The sequence below is a fragment of the Varroa destructor genome, unplaced genomic scaffold (genome assembly GCF_002443255.2).
Source record: "Varroa destructor unplaced genomic scaffold, Vdes_3.0 BEIS01000003.1, whole genome shotgun sequence".
In the NCBI taxonomy this organism is placed as follows: domain Eukaryota; kingdom Metazoa; phylum Arthropoda; class Arachnida; order Mesostigmata; family Varroidae; genus Varroa; species Varroa destructor.
Genome location: NW_019211456.1, coordinates 43,737,529 through 43,760,166, shown reverse-complemented (window position 1 = coordinate 43,760,166; position 22,638 = coordinate 43,737,529). Strand labels below are relative to the sequence as shown.

The following is a 22,638-nucleotide window of genomic DNA, read 5'->3' as shown; positions in this document are numbered from 1 at the left end:
TTAGCGACTTCGCAAACGTCCTGTCTCTACTTCGCTAGGCAAGCGCTCATATTGCATTTAGTTAATAGAGCATAGGTCATCAAAAAGAGAAGTTCAGCGGTCCATGTAGCAGTGAGACTGATTTGTACAGCTGACGCAGTTTTAATCGACAGTAGCTATACGATCGCACTCCTAGCCTCGCTATTTCTTCTCGCTGTAGCAAACCTCAGACGCCTTGTAGACATATGTTTAACGTAAGTTGAATGGTAGAACCAGCGTACGTTTCGCTACTCTGTCGCTTTTGGCTTTTTAACGTTTGTTCATCACTTCATTCATCTCATATCCTGCGTCGAAGTGTCGCCGACCTTTTCAGTTGCCGAAGAGGCTTACGAAGGACGCATGTCCTTCGAGTATACGTATCTATATAAATCTATTTCGTCGTCTAACAAAATTGAAAAGTCTGCCCCGCAGCAAACAAAGGCCAGAAGCATTTTTTACGATATCATGACTGGCCATCGCCGAAAGCTGATTACCTATATCTTAGGGGAGGCCGCAGATTCCAGAAACGAGACCAACGCCAATGAGAAGGCATCACAGCGAAAATTCTAACAATAAACGGCACCAGGGATCTGGTCAGCTTAATAAACAATAGAAGATGGCGGTACGACTGCAAAAATATGGCTGTCCCGCGCATGTGCACATAAATGCACACTCGCGGATGCACACACACACACGAACACACGTACATTCGTATACATATATATGTATGAATAGACGGAGCATGCTGAGACAACGTAAAGTATCTTACGCTGGTATAGGTCATGTTATCGGTTAATGTTATCGCAGGAATAAACGAATTATCGATGTACTTGGCTCGATAAATCTTCTGCATTAAACGGTAAGGTCAATAAGATGACAGCCCTAGAAGATCATACTTCTTTGGTAGGAGTAGCAACAGCATTGTGACTCTTTGGGGCGAGGCTAGAAATCACTGTTACACTACATCAGCTACGTAAAGCCTGCTAACAACTGTACTCAAAAAAAAAAAAAAAAAAAAAACAGGCCCGCTAAGATTTGTATTTTGTATCAACGCAGTGTAAGCCAGGATGTCACTACCTTTAATTAAGAGAAGATTCATAGATACAGACGCATCATGTTCTAGTATTTTTAAAAGTGCAACGTCTTCGCTTTTTTTTTTCTTCTTCTGATGACCGTATCGAACCATGTACAACTGTTGGCAACGTTATCGTTTGTAAGATCCATCACCTATTCAAGTCAATGTTTTTCGCCTGCACACGAAATAAGCACGAAGACGTACGAAGGGCAATAGAACTGTCTATCGAGCTTCACTCTAAAATGGTTTACTTTAATTATAAAGACTGAATAATCACATATTAGGCTGTCGGCAATTAGGGTCGTCATGTCGAAGGCAAGAACAACAACGTAAAGGTCAGGCGCTGCCTGAAGCGTTCGTGCGATCGACGTATTGGCAATTAAGATAGAAATAGTCTCTAAGCCTTTTTTTTTTTTTTTTTTTTTTCGTGGATATCTTTAGTAGAAGCGAACTGACCTCAAAGGCATGAACTACTATACTACAGGACTTCTGGAAGCTTCTAAACTTGTACGTGTAGGTAACTTGCGACAAATATGATTATTGGTAAAGCAAATATTTCGAGTGAGACCGAAAGGAAATAGTTACAGTTTGTTACTGTTACTACGATTGTAATAATAACCATTCGGAGACGAAACGTCAAAGCAATCGGAATAGATCTGAGGATCTCAATTCAGATTCCCACAGACAGATGGTAGCGGTCATGTGGTAACACAACTATGGAACGATATCTTCTATGCCATTTTCATTTTCGAGTTACCCTCCCTTTGATGGCGCCGATAGACAGCTCATGTTATTGTTGTTGGCGACGGTATCATTCATTATCATCTCGTACTTGCAATTGTCGTCAAATCTTGTTGTTTGTTGGCAGCTGCTGAAGTTACAGGCCGATGAGTTGAAAATAACGACAAAAGTACGATGACGTATTGAGTTCATCTGGTTGGGCTTTCTCGGTTACACGCCAACGGCGACGTGATGACTGAGGTAATTTTCGACTTCGTCCGACTAACGGTACCGGGATGTCGGCGAAGAATGAGATCCTAGCAAAATAGGCTGAACTAAGCTACCATTTGACAAAGCAGAATAGTTTGTACCCTCGCGCACTGTTTCGTTGATTCTCACAGTTGCTTTCTGCTTCACTGATTAACTGGTAAGCGAATAAACAAACCGCGGTTATTGATGTGAAGGCATCGACGATCGTCGGCACCGTGTGAAAGCCATCAGCGTAGTCCATTTGTAACCGAGTGCTAAAACTACCATGAGTACTAGCAGTAGTAGCAGCAGCACCATCGTGGATTATATAGACATATATTTCTATTACTATTTACAGATCGATCAGGTTTTCGTTCAGTCCAGTAGCTAGCATTGGTCCAATGGGAGAAACGAACCGTAGCTCTCAATTGGTATCTACATTTTCAATGTTCACTTCGAAGTTTCTATGTCTACACAAAGGCGTGTGCGATTGAGTCCATTTAGATTAACTTATCCACATGCAAATTAAGTGAGACATTTCAAGTTCAAGTTAAGGCGACACAAGTTAGAGGCACAGTTTTTATTAAGCGAATCTGTTCAGCCCATACCTTTTAGGGATGGCTATGGCGATATGATTACTTGCATACCATTAAGGCCCAATCACTATACTGTCATTGCCACGTCCGCTACCTGCACAGCTTATCGATTTCCCCAGGCCGCTGCCGTCCGTTCTGCCGCTACCCGTCACTTGGCGCTAGACAAACAATTCACTACGACGCTAGCTATTGCAAAACGTTCCGAGTTTTACACGTCTGGTACAGTCGTTAGACAATTTATCAAAACGCTGGCTCCCAAGTCAAGTCTGTGGCCGGATCCGAACCCGGACCATCAATCGGTGTTCCCCAATTTAGCAGACACTCCATTTACCCACTATGCTATTACGTGGACAGCATCTACTACCATTGATATTTGGTACTGATATAACGTTCGGTTGCCATTCAAGCCTGCAATCTTGCAGGCCCGTTTTGCTGGACATCTTTCAGCGTGCAATTATAATATCTGCTGTGGTCGATATGAATTCGAATTCACGCATTGCCGGAAATATACAAGTAGCAATAGTTTGCCGACAAGTTCATACCTTTGCCTAGATTTGTAGTCGTCTGCAAGCCGAAGGACATCATACGGCATGAACGAAGCTTTTTGCCAACACTCAATTCTCATTAATAGATACCTCAACGAACGCGTCGCATATCTATATTTTATCAGTCAATGTAGTGTGGTTTTCTTATCAAAGGATGCGGTCGTGTCTGAAGCCTATTTTCCGATCCTCGGCCCATACCTGTCTCTGCCGCTCCCCCTGAGCCTTTATCGGCTTTTTCTATTCGAAAAACGGCCGGAGACATTGAGATAACATAAACAATAAATAACGTGACTGTGATTTAGGCGTAGAGCAGTTGTATGATGTATCAAGAACAGCGACTTCCTCGTCATTTTCTTTGCTAGTCTAAATAGCGCTATCTTTTTGTTCGCGCTCGTTTTATTAGCGAATAGCCAGTGTTTTTGCAATTGGCGATACGGCCTGTGATGGTTAATAGTTGCTGAAGTAAATGTACAGAAATTCGATGATGTTTTGCTGGAGCTGATACCTACGTCACGCGATACTGGCCTGCAGTCGCAAAAGTCGACTGCTATCGGTGTTGTCCATTGCGAACATTTGTGCAGCTAGCGGACAATCTGTACTGGTACGTTGTCCGTGACTTCAGTAGAGGCTGAATAAATAAAGGTGGACATAGAAGCCAGTCTCTTAAATTAGTTGCTTTCGTATGGCCACATTCCACTTAATTTCCGTTCTATAAATGCTGGCCCAAAGTCAGTAGGTTAGTTTCAAACCCAGTAAATATCGATATAACGCTTTCCTATCGCGCAGAGCTTTAGCTATGCCCATACCTTTTGATGGTATGCCTCAAAGTAGAGGATAGCGGAAGTAAAGCTTCCCGAACATCGGCACCAGCGACCGGTGCCGGTCAGGCGACTTCCAAGAGGCAAAGTCAGGTAAAACCTTCGTCATTCATACAAGTGGGTGACCTAAAGCGGTCTGTTATGCTTGTGGTTAAATCCTGTGGAATTCGGTGTTATTGGCACCGGTTTAGGTATGTTCCATATTCGAAAATAATGATCTTCTATCTTCGTAACGCGCCAAGACTAGCTTCTTCTTTCTAATACACACAACGCGGGATAGTGGGCAGACGCTAAATCGATCTTCCTTTGCGGTCTCCTTTTACCGGGTATGTATATATTCATCCTTTTCATAATTTGATTTAATCATCTACTTCCTTGAGGTGGAACGACCAACGGGATCTGTTCATTAGAGTTGCATAACAGACGTTTGCCAAGACGGTACACTTATTTATGTTGAAAAGCATTTATACGCGTACGTGCGTTTGCAACCGATGGTCGGACCTTTATGTGAAACAAATAATTTCCTTATAATTAGCGTTGTCGCTAGCCAGGTGACTGTCAGTTTCCTATATAGTTCAAGTTCGGTGTTAGCCTCTAATGTCCGAATGCCTAGAACTAAGAGAACTCCATGACTGTCAGCTAGGTTTCGAACTATCCGTTTATCTGTATTAGTCATCAGATGTATATGAACCTATAGAAAACTAGCTTCAGAACAACAGCGGAAAATGTAAAATGACTCTATTTCAAAATAGCTGAAAGCCGTCAGTAACGATTGTATTTTAGCTTTGTGCAGGCCTGTGCTTTGTGCCGACGAACGGCACAGCATCCAGTCATATGGTCCCGCAACGGTCACAGTTCGCGAATAACATTAACGCAGTCTCAACGACAATTGTGCCTTAGGGCCTATTCGTCGGTCGATGTGACAGTGGAGCAGGATCCAAAGCTACGCTAAACTGTGACACTCGTTTTGTTTTTCTTTCTACTGTCACTCCTATTTAGAAGTTCAGAATATGGGTGAACTTTTGTCGGCAGAGACTTGCATTTCCAACGTTGTCACAGAGGCATAGTTCACTATGTATGCCACGGTAAAAGGGGATGCCTTGACAGAGTGGAAGCGCTTAACTCGTTGTACGTATCCATCTTCTTTCTACCGCTCCCCTTGGTGTCTTTTCTCTATGATACATCTCTACATATAATGATAGAATACAGTAACAATGGCAAGTCGCTATATTCTGAATGCACGATATGCTCCTTGATTTCCAATTGCGACGATGATACGAATGGTCGCGGCGTACCATTTATCGCACAGACAGGACCTGCTAATGAGCTCTACTCCATTTCCAATGACATACTCTATACGCAAGGCGGAATTAGATAAAAGAGAATAGTTTAATTAAAGAAGTTTAAAAAAGCCATACGACACGTTCTTGAGCGACATGCCCCCCAACAATGACATTTAATAATTCTTGATAAACTTCGCAAGGCGTTCGTAAAGCAGCTACGAGAAAAAGCTTAATAATCAAATCATTTATTTTAACTCTTATGTAGCTAAGGCATGGATAAAAATGGACAAGTAGATATTTTTCGCTGGAAATGTCTCCAGGGTACGAGTCCATGTTACTGGTCGTAAAGCTTTTTTGTCACAGAACGTCGCACAGCCGGTCACCGTCTCTAAAGTTCCCAGAAATAAGGACTGTGACTCAGCTTCAATTTGGACTCGCTTCCCCGGTACCTCGGCCATGACACCTGAAGCGTGGGACATAGTCTCTGTGAAGCTGACAAAAGTTCGATAAGCAGAGACAAATAAAGTCAATCTTGACGTTGTGCGCTCACTTCCCAACACAGCAGTATAACGTTACCAAAATTATAAAAAAAAATATATATTCGATTTCTTACTACCTAACCAGTTCTCAAACCGAAATGACTAGTCAACCCTCAGCATAGGGGCAGGGAGGAAATTTCTAAAAATCGTTGTCATCTTCGGCTGAACATCTTCTCGGAACGACATCCGACGCAACAAGCTCCTGTGTGTGAGCTTCCCTAATGAAGCGCAACAGATTTTGCCAAGTGAAGTCAGCTATAAGCAAGCACGATTGTGGCCGCAAATTATATGAAGAAAAAAAGTCCAGGAAAGTCTTCTCGTGTGATTGACTTGTCACTTCATCAGCAAACATAGACGTCCGAAGCACAGCAAGTCATATCGCGATATGAATGAGCTTTTAATGATGAGGGCTTTCACGGTAGCTCACAAAAGATGCCATGTTATAATCCGAAGCGAGCAACAAGTAACGAACGTCAGGCTCGGAACATTTATTTAGGTTCCATGTTCAAGCCAAGCCACGTGGCCAACAAAAAGTAAGACGCAAAAACTCCCCCCAGTCCAACCGATTTCGTTTACTTCACAACGTAATATCCTAGAAATAATGAGCGACCGTCATGCTGTTAATGGCATAATTATCATCAAAAAATTGACGTACTGAGGTATAGCGGTACCCCACAATGATCACTCAAGTATCCACCTTTACGATTAACATTATATATTGTTAGTATCATTACTATGCATTAAATCCTGTTTGAATCTGTGCGATTTCTTCGCCTGTCATAAACACATACGGTATTTAATTGTTGACGAACATTTTACGTACGAAATAACGATGTGTGAAGAACAGCGCCCAAATCAATAATCGATATTCTTTCTTTGATAAACCTTATTCCAAACGTATGCAGAACAGGTTATTACTAACACCGTTCATCTCTGTGATCGAACCCGTTGACTCTGCCGTGTTTCCGCTGTTGTCCTGTGCCTGTAGCCCAGTAATTACCCAAAGAACTAATCCACTCAGTCAGATCCTGCGACTGCAATCGTGGTCAGCTTCGTTTTGACGTTTTCGTAATTTGCCATGGTCGATTGATAGATTAGCAATCGTCAACAATCGGCATAGTAAAACTTATTCTTGCATTCATGGCGCGATAGACGGAGATCGATGACGATTTGTGTAGGATTTTGTTACCGTAATTTTGCAACGATCTCGGGTACGACGAACTCGCAAAGCTAGACTGACGGCAGAGTTTTCATCAGCCCAGAACAGGGGAGGCAAGAGATATGAAGTACGGGCTTCTCGCTCTTTGATCGTAAGTAATTCGAAAACCACTGCGGGTTGTGGTCAACTCGCTTTGGTCGTAGTTGGTATCATTACCTCAGCGTTAAGTACGCGCAGTGTATTTAGCAGTCCTGGATGAGCGACCTGTACGCAGCAGGCCATACCAAACGGCGGGGGAGTGTAGAAGGCCAGGGCTTCCATAGCTGTACAGGCCCATCGGTAACTAAAGATTAGTGTCCGAACCTGAATTTCTAACGATCTAAATATATATATATATATATATGTTCTTACACAAAGGGCTGCTACTACGACTTTGTCGAATAAGCGCATCAAGAAACGAGGCTAAAGTCAACGGTAGCAGCCATAACACATACAACAATAGTGTAACGCTATAGATCCGGAAAAGATCGCTCTTGCCAACACGTGCGGAGGTCAAAATATTGAAAGCGCTCACTGATTGACCGCATGATCGGACCTTTGCCGACCGATTGTCGGTATAATTTACATGGAAGATTCATTAGTCGCTACTATCGTGCCGGCAGTCAGTGCGTAAATTTAGAATTGTTGCAGACAGCGTCACAAACAGCCTGAACTTCGGCACTGAAGCTATGCTCACGCAGAGACTAAAATCTCCTTAGAAACTAAATGAAGACAACCAGGCAAAGGAAGTTCATTTACAAACCGTACTTTGAGACTTATCGAAGCATATTTGACTCTGCTAAGTGATGTTAGGTAACCATGATATGTTTATTGTTATTGACGAAAACCTACAGGTCTGTAACGTCTGCAAACAAAGGAAATGGTTTCGCACGATCGATCGTTTCGTGAAGTCCATGCTTCCCTGTAAACGTATCATCTGATAACAGATTTATAATCTATAATAATATTCCCTCGAATGAATACATTCATCTCAGCGCCATCTATAGCGACACAACAAAATACGCTATCGGTTATACATTATTTATGGGTTTCACACCACAGAATATTACTGTGTTCGCCCGTTCCCTCTTTGCTTCTCTGTAGAAGACGAAATGCCTTTGACCACCTTTAAATAGGATCGAGTCACGATGATTTATGCCGCCGAACCCTCTTCATGAGGACCGCCGTTCGCACGCGATGGTTCATATATAGTAGTGTTAGTTTATGATAGTCAATGAGAAATAATTATACTAAATAAAGCCTGTCCGATGGACCAGTTGGTTTGGTGAATTGATAAAATGATCAATCTATTCGTTTAATAAGCAATAACAATACAACGCCTTGCGAAGACCTGCGATTTATTCTACCGCATTCAGATTGCAAGAGTTTAAATCTCTGTCGGTTTCGAAAGCTCGTGATACGTTCTCTCCAATATAGTCAACTATATTTAATAAAAAACTATAACTCCTCTGTAGCGTATATATTACTACGTAAGGAGTGTTCGATTTGTATTTCGCGCCACGTCATATTTTGCCAAGACGCAAGCGTACACGCAACGCCACATGCGATCGTGCGAGACTCGATTTCAAGGTGACAAATGCACCATTGTACTGCTAATTTCTGACGTACATTGTCGTTATAGGCGAACCGCGTAATAAAACGGTCACGACACTTCAGATGCGAGTGCTCTTCTGTCAGCCTGGTTTCTTTATTTCAATCATACTATATAGACGAAGTCTCAAGTATTTCAAGATCTCAGGCTAAAAAACAACGTGATAGGGCTTTCTGCTTAATATACGTAAAGGGTAAAATCATGATAAATTGGCTAACGACACCTAATACAAGCAGAGCCCGTAGATCGGTGTGCTATATATCCTTGATGTAATACGTTATAAATTACACGTCATAAAAGCAGATCTCGCGATAGTTCACGTCTATAGCCATTTGCCCTTGTATACTGCAGCATTCCCCTGAGCAAATGCGTATGGTATTATATCAGTGTGACTCGGTGCCGGTGACGCGACAGCAGTAAGCCCTTTAACTAATCATTAGGAAATTTGTTTTTATTTTTTGATGAAGAAGAAGACCTGCGCACCTACAGTAACGGCGCAGCTCCTGGGACAACAGACGCCGTTCAATGTCATTCCCTGTAAAAATTTTTTTTGTCTACACATATAGATCAACTGCACATAGTACAGAGATAAATCACGATTTCTTTGGTTGTTCCTAAACAGTATCGTAGTTAAAAGGGAATACGATCGTGAATACTGCCACCGCTGTTGTTCTTCCTGACTTGACACAACGCATGCGCGATGTTGTGATTCTATCGTTGGTTACGAAGGTCGGCGAGCGTCACGGAATTGCCTGGCTCTGAAAGGTCCCCACCCAACGCTGTCCATTGCGAAATGGGCGGTTGTGATGATAATGACAATAATTCACAGTATCTTCTATCTTTACACATATCTCTATAGACATATTGAAAAGGACACGCTCAAGGAGGTGACTATCAATTGACGGGGTGCATTTGTCGAGGTTGGGTCTGGTAAATGGAGCTTTACATGTTTATATACGCCATAGGGCGGGGTTGGCAGCAGCAGCAGCATCTTCTTCATTTCTGTTATTCTATTTCATGACAGCATCTATTTAACAATCATTTCGCGCAAAGATTGTGCTCTTATCGTTATAGTAGTTACAATCACGGTCGATTATTAATGATTAATACTAGCCTACGTATGTTACAATACTACCACTACCCGGGCTGAGCTTAATTTCTAAAAAGGCAGTCATTTCAAAACCAATTGCGGGTTATGATGATTTTTGTCAATACGAGCGCGAATGGGTCGTCAAATGGTGCCCGGTTATTTATGCTGTTCAACGAAGGTTATCCCAAGCCCAGCTGCAGAAAGCACTTGCTTTCTGCTTATTAGTATTATCTACTTAGATAAAAACTACGTAAAGTGGTCGGCGTTCCTGTCGACTTCTTGTATCTGATATAGGTACACCTCACGTGTATTCGTTTTCGTACAGCCAAGTTTCCATTGAATAGTCCTGGCTATTTTCCTTTTCAATAGTAACCTCACCGTGAGGTACCTACATTCTATCCCTGTTTCTGCTAAGAAACGGGTTGCATTCCCTCATTACTTTAGCAAATTGGGTTCGAAACCATGTGCTGCCAATATCGAAACTGTCTTGGTCACACGTAGGTAATTGCATTTCACAGATACCGTGCAGTGATGATAGCTTTTCCCACGAAACTCCGCAACGTGTGGGGGCCCAAATTCGAAGCGGGTAGAAACGCTGGGAGTCGTCTAAAGAGATGAAATTCGAAATATGTAGTTACCTGTTCGAAACATACGTTCAAAATGAGCTCAGCAGATGCCCAGAACGGCTTCTTCGGATAGACTAAACCTGACGCACTGGAAGAATTGTCAAGTCACATTGTGTCTTATTAAGTAGTTGTCATCACGTTTTAGTTGGATAGTAATTTTGTTATTAATACATGACAATTGAACATTGTAACTGAGAAAGGGGCTCTTGATTATCACCCGTCGATCAGCGTTTGACCGTTGTTAATGTTTCTTATTATCATTTACAATACAAGATGGTCGCATACGTGCCATAAATAGCATGATTATTACTGTTACTCATCATCGTCATATAATTGTGATCACGGCTCCCCCGCTTTTCTCCGCATGTCGTCGTAGCTTGGCTGTAGTGGACCACCGAGTTCTGAACGTGCGGCCGCTCGTTTACCTTTCGCCTGATTCCCAATTCAGCCGCTGCGTCAGCAGAAAGTCGGCAGCACAACGGCGTAGACGGAAAAAGTAAAACGTTTCAGACGTCGACGAAAAACGTTGGCGTTTGGTTCCTATGAATGGTACTTTGCTTTAACTACTCGCTTCCTTTCGTGTCCCCTCTCAGCCGCTCACCTATTACTGAAACACTCGAGTATCGAAATGTCTACTACTACTACTGCTGATGCTGTTGTCGGTGAGGTACTCGCTGACGATATTGATATATGTTCATGTTACTCGTTGGCTTCCTTGAAGTAGTTATTATTATAGCCACTTATTGGATTCGATTGTTCCATCTTACTTTAAAATCTGCTTTACCAGTTATGTATTCGGTCCGCAAGAGGGTCGCCTTTTTATGTGCGAAGATTGCCACGGTATGAGCATAACGGTGATTTCCGTAATCTGCGGCAGCAATTTAGAACTTTACGTGTAGCAGCGAATGTCGGCAGCCGTGGCAGAGACCGGTGGCAGAAGGGATCAGAATCGTCCGCAGCATCAACGGTTTGAATTAGCCGGGCAAATTAACGATTCGCAGCATTGGCGCTAGTTGTCGCCGTCACAACAAGAAGGGCGAAAGCAACGTTCGTAGCAAAGGAAGGCGAAAATGTCGATGAGCAGCACAGGAGCAAAGGAAGTCACAAGCCAAAATGACCTCTAAAGATGAACTAGAATAATATGTGGCCGTATCGCTATCAGAGTACGAAGATGTGCCAAACTGTCGGGTAGACTTCCGACAGTCCGTTAGTCGAAATAATCAACTATACCTAGCAATATGGATCCAGTCGTCGTCGGATATAAGTAAATGTTGGACCGCGGCCGAGGCTCACTGTCCTAAATACGACCAGTTCGAGGTGTACGGCTTTGCTGGCGACAGCCAGGCCAGTGACAACAGTAGTCTCATTATATATGTCCGCGGAGCGGAGTCCAGACAAGAAGAGTCACCATATTCGCGTATAGCCTAATAATGAGAATTACAGCAATGAGACAAACGATTATGCCTAAGCTGCTATAGCGGTTCTCATAATGAGTGGGTCATCGGCATTTGTTGATATCGTTGTTATTGCTTTTTAATAGGTAACGACGCTAGCTCGAATGTTATTTTACCAATCGGCACACAACTGTTTACCCTTCAAACTTTTGGAAAAGCGTTCGAAAGGAACGGCTTTCGGATGGGTACAGTTGTAACGAAATGATAATTAACATAAATAGTCAGAGATTTGTACATATCTGACTAATTAGCACCATTTATTCGGTAGTTAGAAAACTTTACATCGTACAAAATGTTATAAAGTATAATAGCAGAGATCTGTATGCAGTGCACAAGGGGTAACGTGTTTACGACCCGGCAGACAACTCAATATATATTATACTTTGTATTTCTAGCCATCTTAAGAGCCGAGATTCATCCTCGTCATGCTGGATGGCCATCTGACTCAGATGGATAATTAGAGTTGTTACTGGCCTTTGATATTGATGAAATTAATCACGCTACGTTAAACATTAGCTGGAGGCCCTAACAATATTCGAAACATCCGACCAAAACAGCAAAATTGCTCGGCAGCGACCCCAATCAGTAGCAATAGAAACAGTATACCATACGATAGCGATGGGGTGGGCGGGGGGGGGAGGACAAAGCAATTTAAGAAGTAATTATCATCATGATCCCAAAATCTAATCTTCTTTCATTTAAAGATAAACGTAGACATCATAAATAATAATATAAAAGGAATGCATTTAAAGTATTGAAGTGTGTTTTCTCTGAAATCTCCATTCTGAATTGAACTCGAAGCATCTACCGAGCAATACATTTGTTCTAATTCATAAAACGACAACTGGCCGATTCAAACTCATGCACTAGCCAAAGCTAACATAAAAGTTATTATCGTTATCATGCTCGTGCAATTCGCCGATGAGGTCAAGCTCGCAACGGAACTTGCGCCTCGACGAAGTGACCTACTAAATAGTCGAAACTTCCGCGCAGTTTCCTTGCTGAACCATTGCACCATGTACATGAAGGCACTAACGGCCGTCATAGGCTATTTCGTTTCGTTTATCTACATCGACAGGGACATTCTGCAAATTTGCATTGTCGCACAAATACTTAAAATAATTTAACTTTACCGAACGCTTCTATACTTATCCTGCTAATACAGGAATAATCTTACGCATGCACAGGAAACCAACAATGCCGAAGCAATAGATCTTAAGGGATCTTAGGGTCTTAAGGGATAAAACGATGTTTGACAAAGAACAGAGAAGGCCGGTGAAACAAAGACAGTAAAAGCTAATCCATCTTTTTTCCTAGGAATTAACGACTTCCAGTATCGTATTCTGCTTTAAAATACACATACCAAATAGTTCTCACATGTACAAACAGCTCGTGTGACTACGGGAATCAGACATCGGCCATATCTATATACAAACAGATATTCCAGCAAAGCACAAAATGGCAATGCAGTGATTTTGTTAGCGTGGACCTGGCTTTGTAGACCGGACGAATGGTGTAGTTAAGTCATTTAGCCGTTTCTCCGTGATAGCTTAGCCGTGAGTTTATGCCATAAATCCAAACACTATTACTTTTAATGTCACAGATTAGACTTGTCTAACACTGGAAGGTCACTGATATTAGAAATGATTATGAGGTGGCTATATGCTCCTTTAAGAATGCAATTAGTCCAAACAAAAATTACCTTATTGATTTAGTTGAATGGATTGAAAAAAATTTAGATACAAAAGGTCTGGAAACGACAATTATTGTTTTGCGCTAGTGGAGTGCATTGTGAGAAATCTACTATTTATGTAAAAAGGCTACGTTGCAAAAATGTATATCTGCAATAAGTATAATATCTGAGAGAGCGTATCCTTTTCTTTTAATGATAGAATTACCCTTGATCCTTCTCTATCCCCAACTAACACACAACTTACGATTCACTTTCTTTTGGGTGCATCAATATTAATTATTTTAACAATGATGATCTCTTTACTTGTCGGTGCAGAAATTATTGTTGTTGTTGTTGCTTCCCGTAGAAGCAGGTTTCATTCTCTAAGTAAGCTGAATAAAGGCGCTAGAAAAGCGCCTGATCTGGCAGGTTGTCCGGAAGATGTTCTTTCAACAGCGCAAGTGGGAATAAGTCAGTGTTATGAGAGGTATTTATGGAGGAGCTGCATTTTCACCAGATATAGCTAATCTTCGGGACACGTTGTGGTCGAACCCGGGAATAAACATACGGTTCGCTTCGTGCCGGGAGCCATCCGCGTGATGGAATGCCTAACGGCGATTCCGGACGAAAAACTCGGAACAGAAGCCATACGGCCATATATGCCAACAGACTATATGTTTTATTAGTTAGTCCGTACTTATACGGATAAGATAAAAAGGTGCAATATTGTGTTATATGCCAAACAGCTATTTATTTAACCATTCTAATCAACTCATATTGTGCAAGAAACCGGTGCCATCATAGCGTTTTCTCTGCGGGAGTGAGGAACATCGTTCTCAAAGATTCCGGCATCGTTAACATCTACTAGGGCCAAAATTTTATGACATAATAATACTGTTGGTACTATGCAAAGTAACTGAGTCGTATAGTAAGAGAATTAATTATCTGCTAGCTGCCCATAGCATTTGCTTCGAACCCGCGTATTAAACCGTACAGCCAACTTCGCCACAAAATACTGCACAGCCCCAGGAATCATAGAGCCCCCTGGTGTCTTCTGTGAGAACTAAGATAAGACATGGTTCATAAAACGCCCATGGATGGCGCTACCATCGTGCGTCATCACTCCGATGTCAGAGAAATTTTGAATCGAAAATATAGCCAAAAAAGCAAAAAATCGGCTAGACTTTTTGTCTAGTTCTGCCCTTTAACGCGGGGTGGCGCTGCTATCAAGCCAAAACGAATTGGTAAGTGAGTGAGCAAGATACCCTCGCCGGTGGAGAGGATGACGCGGGGAAGGAAGCAGTGTGTGTTAAGCTGCCACCAGAGAGCGCCACTATGTCTACTTTTGTATAATGTACATGTCGCAATAAGAAAAATGTACTCTTGCTGAACCCTTCTTATTCAACCGATCTGTTCGTACAGAATTCAAATGTAACCAAGTGCCTTAGTTTCAATATACATTTAGTTTAATCACGTCGATATGTTGCATACCTATAGGACGTACCAGGAGTCAATCGTGTTTTTCATTGCTTTATATATAGCATTGCAGATAGTATATTTGCTGAATTCTCGTCGTTAGTTGGTCCCATGTAACGAATGAATAAGTGAGTGTCAGTTCATTCAAGTCTACTAAAGGCTGCCTTGTTGAGCTACCACCAGTGACAACAAGGCTTGGATAATACCTTGGCCGAGGCTGAATGTGTAAGGCGGTCAAGATGATAACCTTGGAAGAATGGGCTGTGTGGGATCGTGGTGGGGATTGGCGCACGGAGAGCGTCCCTTGCTGTTATAAAAAAGTATTCAACCCCCAACGTCGGCGAGCATTACACCACATCGCTTCCTCGATCGTGTAGCCACTATGACGATCCATACTCTCGTTTGTAAAGCTGCTGATGCCGAGGAAAAGTGGACAACGACGCAAAGAAGAAGAGCCGGTACGGCAATAGAATCATAAAATGCAGACCCTGTTGAAGTCCCGTTCAACGAAGGGAGGCAGGGTTGGCTACGAAATATGTGTACAACTAGTACACGCAAAACAGCTCTAAAACCTTCTCTGTAAGCCGCGCAATCTATGAGCAACACTGAAAAGAATTACGACAGCAGATGAACCACTAGAACGACGTTTTTGCGTTTTTGCCGCCGAGCTCAAGCTATCCGACACCAGTAGCCGCGTCCGCGATTGTTTGGAACCTTGGATGAGAAGCACCGTATAGACAAAATGTAATTTGTCTCATTCGCGGTATTTGCGTCTTGATGATTTTGGCTCAGAAAATTAAATCAACTTATAAATCCGTCGGCAGAACGCTTGGCTGGGTTACAGTCCATTGTTTTTTTTTTTCACTTTTTATATAAAATGACGTTCGAATAATGATATCGTCTGCGTAACATGAGTCAATTCTAATTTGCTTAGTAATGCTAGATAGTGGTATATGTACTTCACCTACTACAGGAATTTCCAGAATCAATGAGTTCAATGGCGTTATTGATACTAGCTAGCTAGCTAGCTTCCATTTATTATGAAAAGGATTATCTTCTGATCCGTGTGTTTTCCGAAGTCTAGATTAAATAAGTTATTAGGTAATAGCTATTGTCGTCAAAATTCATCTAACAAACTAATGCGTGAAAAATTGTTCCGTACGTAGACAAAAACAGCGTGCACTTCTAGATAGATCATAATGAAATGTTCTGAAATTTTCCTTAAACGGCTTTTAACTACTAACGCTGCAATGTTCATGATCATAGGAGTATGAGCATCTGGTAACTTTTAATGGCGCTCCCATCTGTAACTGAATAAGCATTAGATAAGAAGGTAATCTGATAATACTAATAGGACGGCTTAAGTTAAAACGAAAACAAACGCTAACAGACTGACATATATAGCTGTGTGTAAAGCGATCGTTGAACTGCTGAGAGCAGACGCTTTTACGCCGAATTCGCAATCAGCTGCATGGGCGCTGGACACCTTTAAATTAAGATGTCAACATAGAGTCTGCCGCTCATGTGAGCCCGGCGTCCGATAGACGCACGAAAAACCATCGGTATACAGCGACGAATACGAGTACCGCTCGTTTATATGACGACATTTACAAGCCACGAAGAATAGATTCGTGAGAAACAACACGGGAAGAAATACAATTTTTTGTTCGTTTTTCTACGAATTCGCGCGGAGTCGAGATGCTACCGCTAGACCCACTCCTCGCCTGTAGCTTCGGTGGGGACCCCTGGAGGGAAGGACGGGAGACTGACTTTGAGACGGCTTATAGCGATAATTTTAGCAGATCTACCTGATTTCGAGGCCAGGGCATCGGTTACACTATGCGCTGATGTTCCTACCTCTTTCTCTTTCCTACCTCTTACTCTTTCTGCTATCGCAAACAACACGTCTTTTTCCTTTCCGTTGTCAGGACACGCGTTGACGTCGGCACAGTTTGTAAAAATTACAGCTTTACTATTTCGTGGTAGAATTACAGACTTGTCGAGGGTGGAGAAACCAAGTAACGCTAAAATTCAGGTCGATCTACCCACAGGTGTTGCTTTCTGGGTGGCCCCTGTATAGCACACCGGCATAATAGTCAGTCCATCGGAGACAGTTTTTACCTATGTGTGTAGATTACACACGTTTATCCACAGTTGCTGTGTTAGTTTAGTTAGCCTCTGCGGTTATTTTTCTAAATGCTGAGGTGAGCATTTTGCGAGAACACCAATGAACATTTTATACGAACTAAATACTCTTCTCTCAGGCCTTGAAGCTCCATGAAAAGTAACCCGTGTGGCCAGTGCGCATGTAGACGTTTACGTATTCGATTGTCTAACACTTTGCTACTTGAAGCCTCAGTCGGACTGGGCTGAGAAGCGAGCATGATGCATTTGTAGCTGCGAGGCCTGATCACGCAGACCACCCCGACAATCACCGTAAGATCGTCAATGTACTAGGAGGCGATGCTATTCATATAATCTTCGTCACACATACACACGGAGTTTTCAACATGGCACAACTATAAGCAGCCCGTCCTATCTATATGGAGGTGGTTTCTTTTCATCTGTGTACAGCAAAGTATGACTTGGATTAATATAGTGATCGGCATGATACGGTGTGCTTGTATGCTTTCGCATGACGAACCTCGCGACAAATCCAACGAGGAAATGCGAGAAGAGCGTGTGCCACATGCACAGATGAGGCTCGCGGACAATTGAGGGCGCGTCCAAACGAAGGCCAACGGATGGAGTCACAGTACCATGATAGCGCTTCGAAAATCTGTGAAACTGCCCGCCACAGCTATAATGTCTCGCTTCGAGTCCGTCGACACTGTATCAAAGGCAGGTCAGGGCGGTGTACCTGCGTGGTTTCTTTAGTCGGCTACGACGTGGTGGAGAATTTTTCGTGGGTACACCATCCGCCCAGGTTGATACCGCTGTCGTGTTATGACTGGCCGATTCAATGGGGAACGGTTCTATCATTAAAAGTTATTCGCAGAGATCTAAATATGCGTTTTGTATTTTATTGCATATGATTGCTTCTGTGTGAAAGAGAATGTCTATATATGTAATTGAACCACGCCGTTCACGTATAGAGACCTACGGCATTCGAACACGTCTCTATTGTAGCAGGGTATTTTGGTAGACGGATTATTAAGTGAAATTTTAAAGAGTTGTTAACAGTTTACTAATTACAAAAGTAGGTCATAGCAGTGCTTTTTTGATACAGCATATCTAGAGCATAGAGAGAATCGACTGCAGCCCAAAAAAAGCTATTAAGGACATGTCGTATTATTATTATTGCGTTATTATTAATATTACTATCATTAATATTATGATAAAAACCGAATTACCTAATCGATTGCAAAGGCGTATTGGTTTCTTAAACGGTCAAAATACCCGTAACGGACGATTTTACCGTCCCGTCTAATTGAAAGCACAACACGTGTACGTCAATAGCATAAAGATATTATTCTCACATAGACAAACACGCACACAGACACCTATACAATAAATTATAAGGAATGTTTGTTGTTTTTTTCCAGGAATATACTAAATATAACAACACAACACAAGTTCTTCAACCGCTGCTACTGACATCAAGAAGATTTCATAACTAACTAATTAAGCCATCATCGTGACAATTTTTTCGGTTCTTCAAAATAGCAGCTTTTCCGTCAGCATGAACATGTACTGCCGAATCCACAATTACAGATGGAAAGGTATTATATTAAAACGAATAACAAAGATGGCGCCATCTGCTCTGCTATTCAAAACTGCGCGGTTTTCCCAGTAGTAAAGGCCAAAGGATGAATGGTTGATTACCGGCACCGGTAGTGATGACGAGTAAATCGAACGTTGTAGTATTGCTATACGTATACCTTCTTATCTTTTGCTCTTATTGCGATTGTTACTTCTATCACAGAGCTCGATGGTGCCGTCCTCAGTGATGGCTGGCAGCAATAGCTGGGCAAATGGTCAGCCTCACGAATTACCAGTTTTGGCCATCTTCAATATTGGTCCAAAACTATGTACTATAACTCTGGCGGTAGAAGATAACCAACATATTACTAGAAGCAATGTCTGCTTGAGAGAGTATTTGATCCTATCGCACTGAGGACAGGCAAAATACAGCAGAAAGGCCGAAGCTGGAGGAGTGAATTTTCGCTGTACGATGTTATCATCTGGAAACTTGGTTAGCCGACAGGAAGTCAGCCTAAAGCGGCTGAAAGGAAAGGAGACGGCAAAAACGTTACGGGTAAAGAAGTATTTGCCACGTTACCACTGTATTTTAATGAAAATACGATCAGCTGAGTTTACTAGCTGTTACTTTGATGATGATTATCGTCGTTGTTATCAATGTGGGGTTTACTTTTGCGCTGTTTATATGGTTATTCCGTATGTAACAAGTCGAATCCCTTTTGCCACCATTGCTATTGTTTTCATTATTGTACTATCGCCGTTGCTGATGCGGCGGTAGCCGACGCTATTGCTGCGGCTACAAAGCGTTTTTGTGTGACAAATACAGTCGGTGAGAACGACAGCTATAAGGGGGGCGGAGCGCCTTCATCTGCCGTTTGGAAGAGGTGCGTCTTGGCAGGACTAAAATACGATGTCAAACAGACAGAGTCACTATAGGCGCGAGAGCCAACCAGCAAACGGCAGAAAGCTATCTTTAGCCGAATAAAGGTGAGAAATCACAGGATGTCACTTCGACACATTTGTATGCACGACCGAATAGACACAACATGCGGAACACCTATTGAATGCGGGGCACGATCTTACACGTTTACCGCACTGTGGTAACCGCATGACTGTGGGGATGTCTATACTCAATGAAGTGGTCTATGATGCCAGCAATAATTACCCCAGATGGAGCGACCGTTTTATTTTATGTGGTGTGGTAAAGTCCTGCGAATACTATCTTGGTTGGCAGAATGAAGTTCAGTTGGTTTATGACATTCACATATTGTAATGGGACGCATATCAACAAACGGTTAGAAAAAACAAGAACAAAGGTTACTGATACACTTAGAACGTCTCGCTGCTTTATAATAACGTCTCAAGAATATCGCCAATCTCTAGAAAATAAGTATCGAGAGAATAAAATCATAACTAGTTAAAATAGAAAATTCCAACTGAAAATACAACCCCAAACCAGCCTTTGCTCAGCTAGCAGAGCTATTTCGACCATTGTTCTCTAATCGCGATTTGTCAGAGGCCACTTTCAACTACACGTTTGACCTGCAATGCAGCGAACTCACACCTGCCACCAGGCAATGCCACCAAACAGGCTAGTGAGAGACTACGGTGTGTTATATATACGAATAAGGATCTGGAAAATTCCATATGGTTACATGGAGTAGAAATATAACGTTTTCATATTTACGAGTACGTCAAGTGTCTTCCATTGAGCTTCATTTCGCCCGATACCGTTTCGACGACCATCAAGGTTTCTCGTAAAAAGTGCATACAAATACAGCATTTCTTACAATACTACAAAGACCAAAAAGGAGCCATTATTAAAACAGCCAGAACGGACAAACGATCCTATCTAGTCCTATGTTTTAGCTATTTTTGTACCCTTTCTACGAATTTGCATACAGTTATTATGTTACGTACTATAATATATAAAATAACCACAAAAAAAAAGTGTATGAATATCGCCAAAATGTCCAAATCTATGGTGGTCAGTTGCAGGTCGAAGATGTACAATGTAGGGGTTTCTGTTGTTCAGTGCGAAACTCGTTAGCAAAATAGGATACATTGTCCTAACTTATCCGTTAGCAACAAATCGGCGGTTACGTGATCAGAGGTAAATGACAAAAAAAAAGCCATCGATAGCGATCCCTGTTACGCCTCCAACCGCTTCTCAAATCATAATCAGCACCACCACCCTTAGAATTTGCATTGTCGTAATCATTTGCCAATGGTCGGTATTAGTTCCCGACGATACCGCTGAACTCTTCTCTGATTGCAGATCGACTTTTGTTAGGACAACTAGTTTTAAGCTGTCGAGCAGAGCATTTGAGTGGGCAATCGAACGAAGCTATCAGCTGGCATTAGCATGTAGAAAGTATCGTTTCCTATCAGTATTCCAAGAACGTTATCACTTGTATGCGCTACTATAGGACCGCTCTCTAAATCAGACCAAAGAACAACAGCAACAACGGCAGCATCGTGACTAATAGGCAAGAAGATCATCAATGTTGTTGGTCGTCAGCAATATTAGCGCTTCCAGCCTTTTGTCGACAACTTATCGACCGGTTTAGACTGCGTAACACGATGGGTCGATAGCAAAACATCGTACAAAAGCTTTATTCGGTTAGAGCAGTAGCAGCGACGTACGACTCGATAGCGACCACAACGTATAAGAGCAAGAATGGCTCGAACTGGCAACGGCAGGCGAAATTCGAGACAAAAAGGCCAACTCAACCTGCGCCAAAAACGACCAGAGCCGAGAGCTGCTGCAGTCTCTGTGTTACCGTGCGGACTCCGGTAGGGCACCAAACAGGTGCTGCCGGTGGTTCTACCGATCAACCGATCATTCCTTGTTGGTTTCATCTACGCTGGTTCGAAACACACAGACGGTCGTTTCCATCGCTTCGACTGTTTCAAGCACCAGCAGATACCAAGCGCCAGATGTCATCGCCACTGGGAGCTACGCCACTGATTGTCCTACGGAACCGTTCGACAGCCATTAGTAACAACAGCGTGAGCGTGAACAAGTTCGCGCACGTGGACACAATGCTACGGCGAGGGAGCAAGAACTTTTTTTGTATGCTCCTTCTCGGCGCGGTTAAAGGCTATGAGCACTTATTTTGTTTATCACTTCTTCGCCCTCACCATACCATATACATATATATATATGTATATGGTATGGGAGTTGGAGTTGGACAAGCAGAACGATACGGCAGCGCGACTAACGCTAAAAGACGTCGAAGGAAAAGTGAAAACAAGGAAGACGAATCTCAAGAGAACCTCATTCACCTCTTCAGTCTCGTTCACCGGCACTCGAATGAGCGAGAATATCGAAATTCGTTGGTCAGAGTCGACCAACGACTACCGTTAACGCGCACAGCGGTTCAATGGTGCTTGTAGTAGCGGAAGCCATAGCGAACCGCCGAACTGCGGACGATCGTAGTTATAATGATGCTGCTGGTAAACGGCCTTGGATACGGGAGGATCAAGGGAAAATGCTACCTCGAACAGAGTGTGAACGAATGACTTCCAGTTAACGGCGGCAGAAGCGGCCGACCAGTTTCGAACGGCCGATTTTTACTAAGAAGCAACTGTCCGGCCCACAGGAAGTTGATTTTGTCAACGTTTAAATAGAGCAGGGCTGAGTTGAATGCTGCTGAAGTTAAATGGCTAAAGTTGATCCGAAGTTCGACAGTGTAACGATCTACTAGTTCCAGGCCGAAACGGAATAAGTGCAGGCCGACAGCGGCTATAATTTTGAAAAAAATATGCGCATTATCTTTTTTATTTTTATGTATGTATATACATATATATGTGTGTGTGAGTGTATGCATTATTCGTTGGTTTGTATTGTTTTTGCTGAATAACTGAATCGATAGCTAACAGGCAGCCGCTGCTAAGTTAACCTTGCTTGATACCTTCTAAACACTGGTTTCGCCGCTGGCATCACGTGTCGACTCTACAAT

At 42.5% G+C, this 22,638-nt stretch overlaps 1 protein-coding gene across 9 annotated transcripts in view; it reads right to left on the bottom strand.

The window, feature by feature from the left end:
* LOC111246448 (uncharacterized) overlaps positions 1-22,638 on the bottom strand; it is a 259,672-nt gene that overhangs the window by 96,585 nt on the left and 140,449 nt on the right. The window lies entirely within an intron of this gene.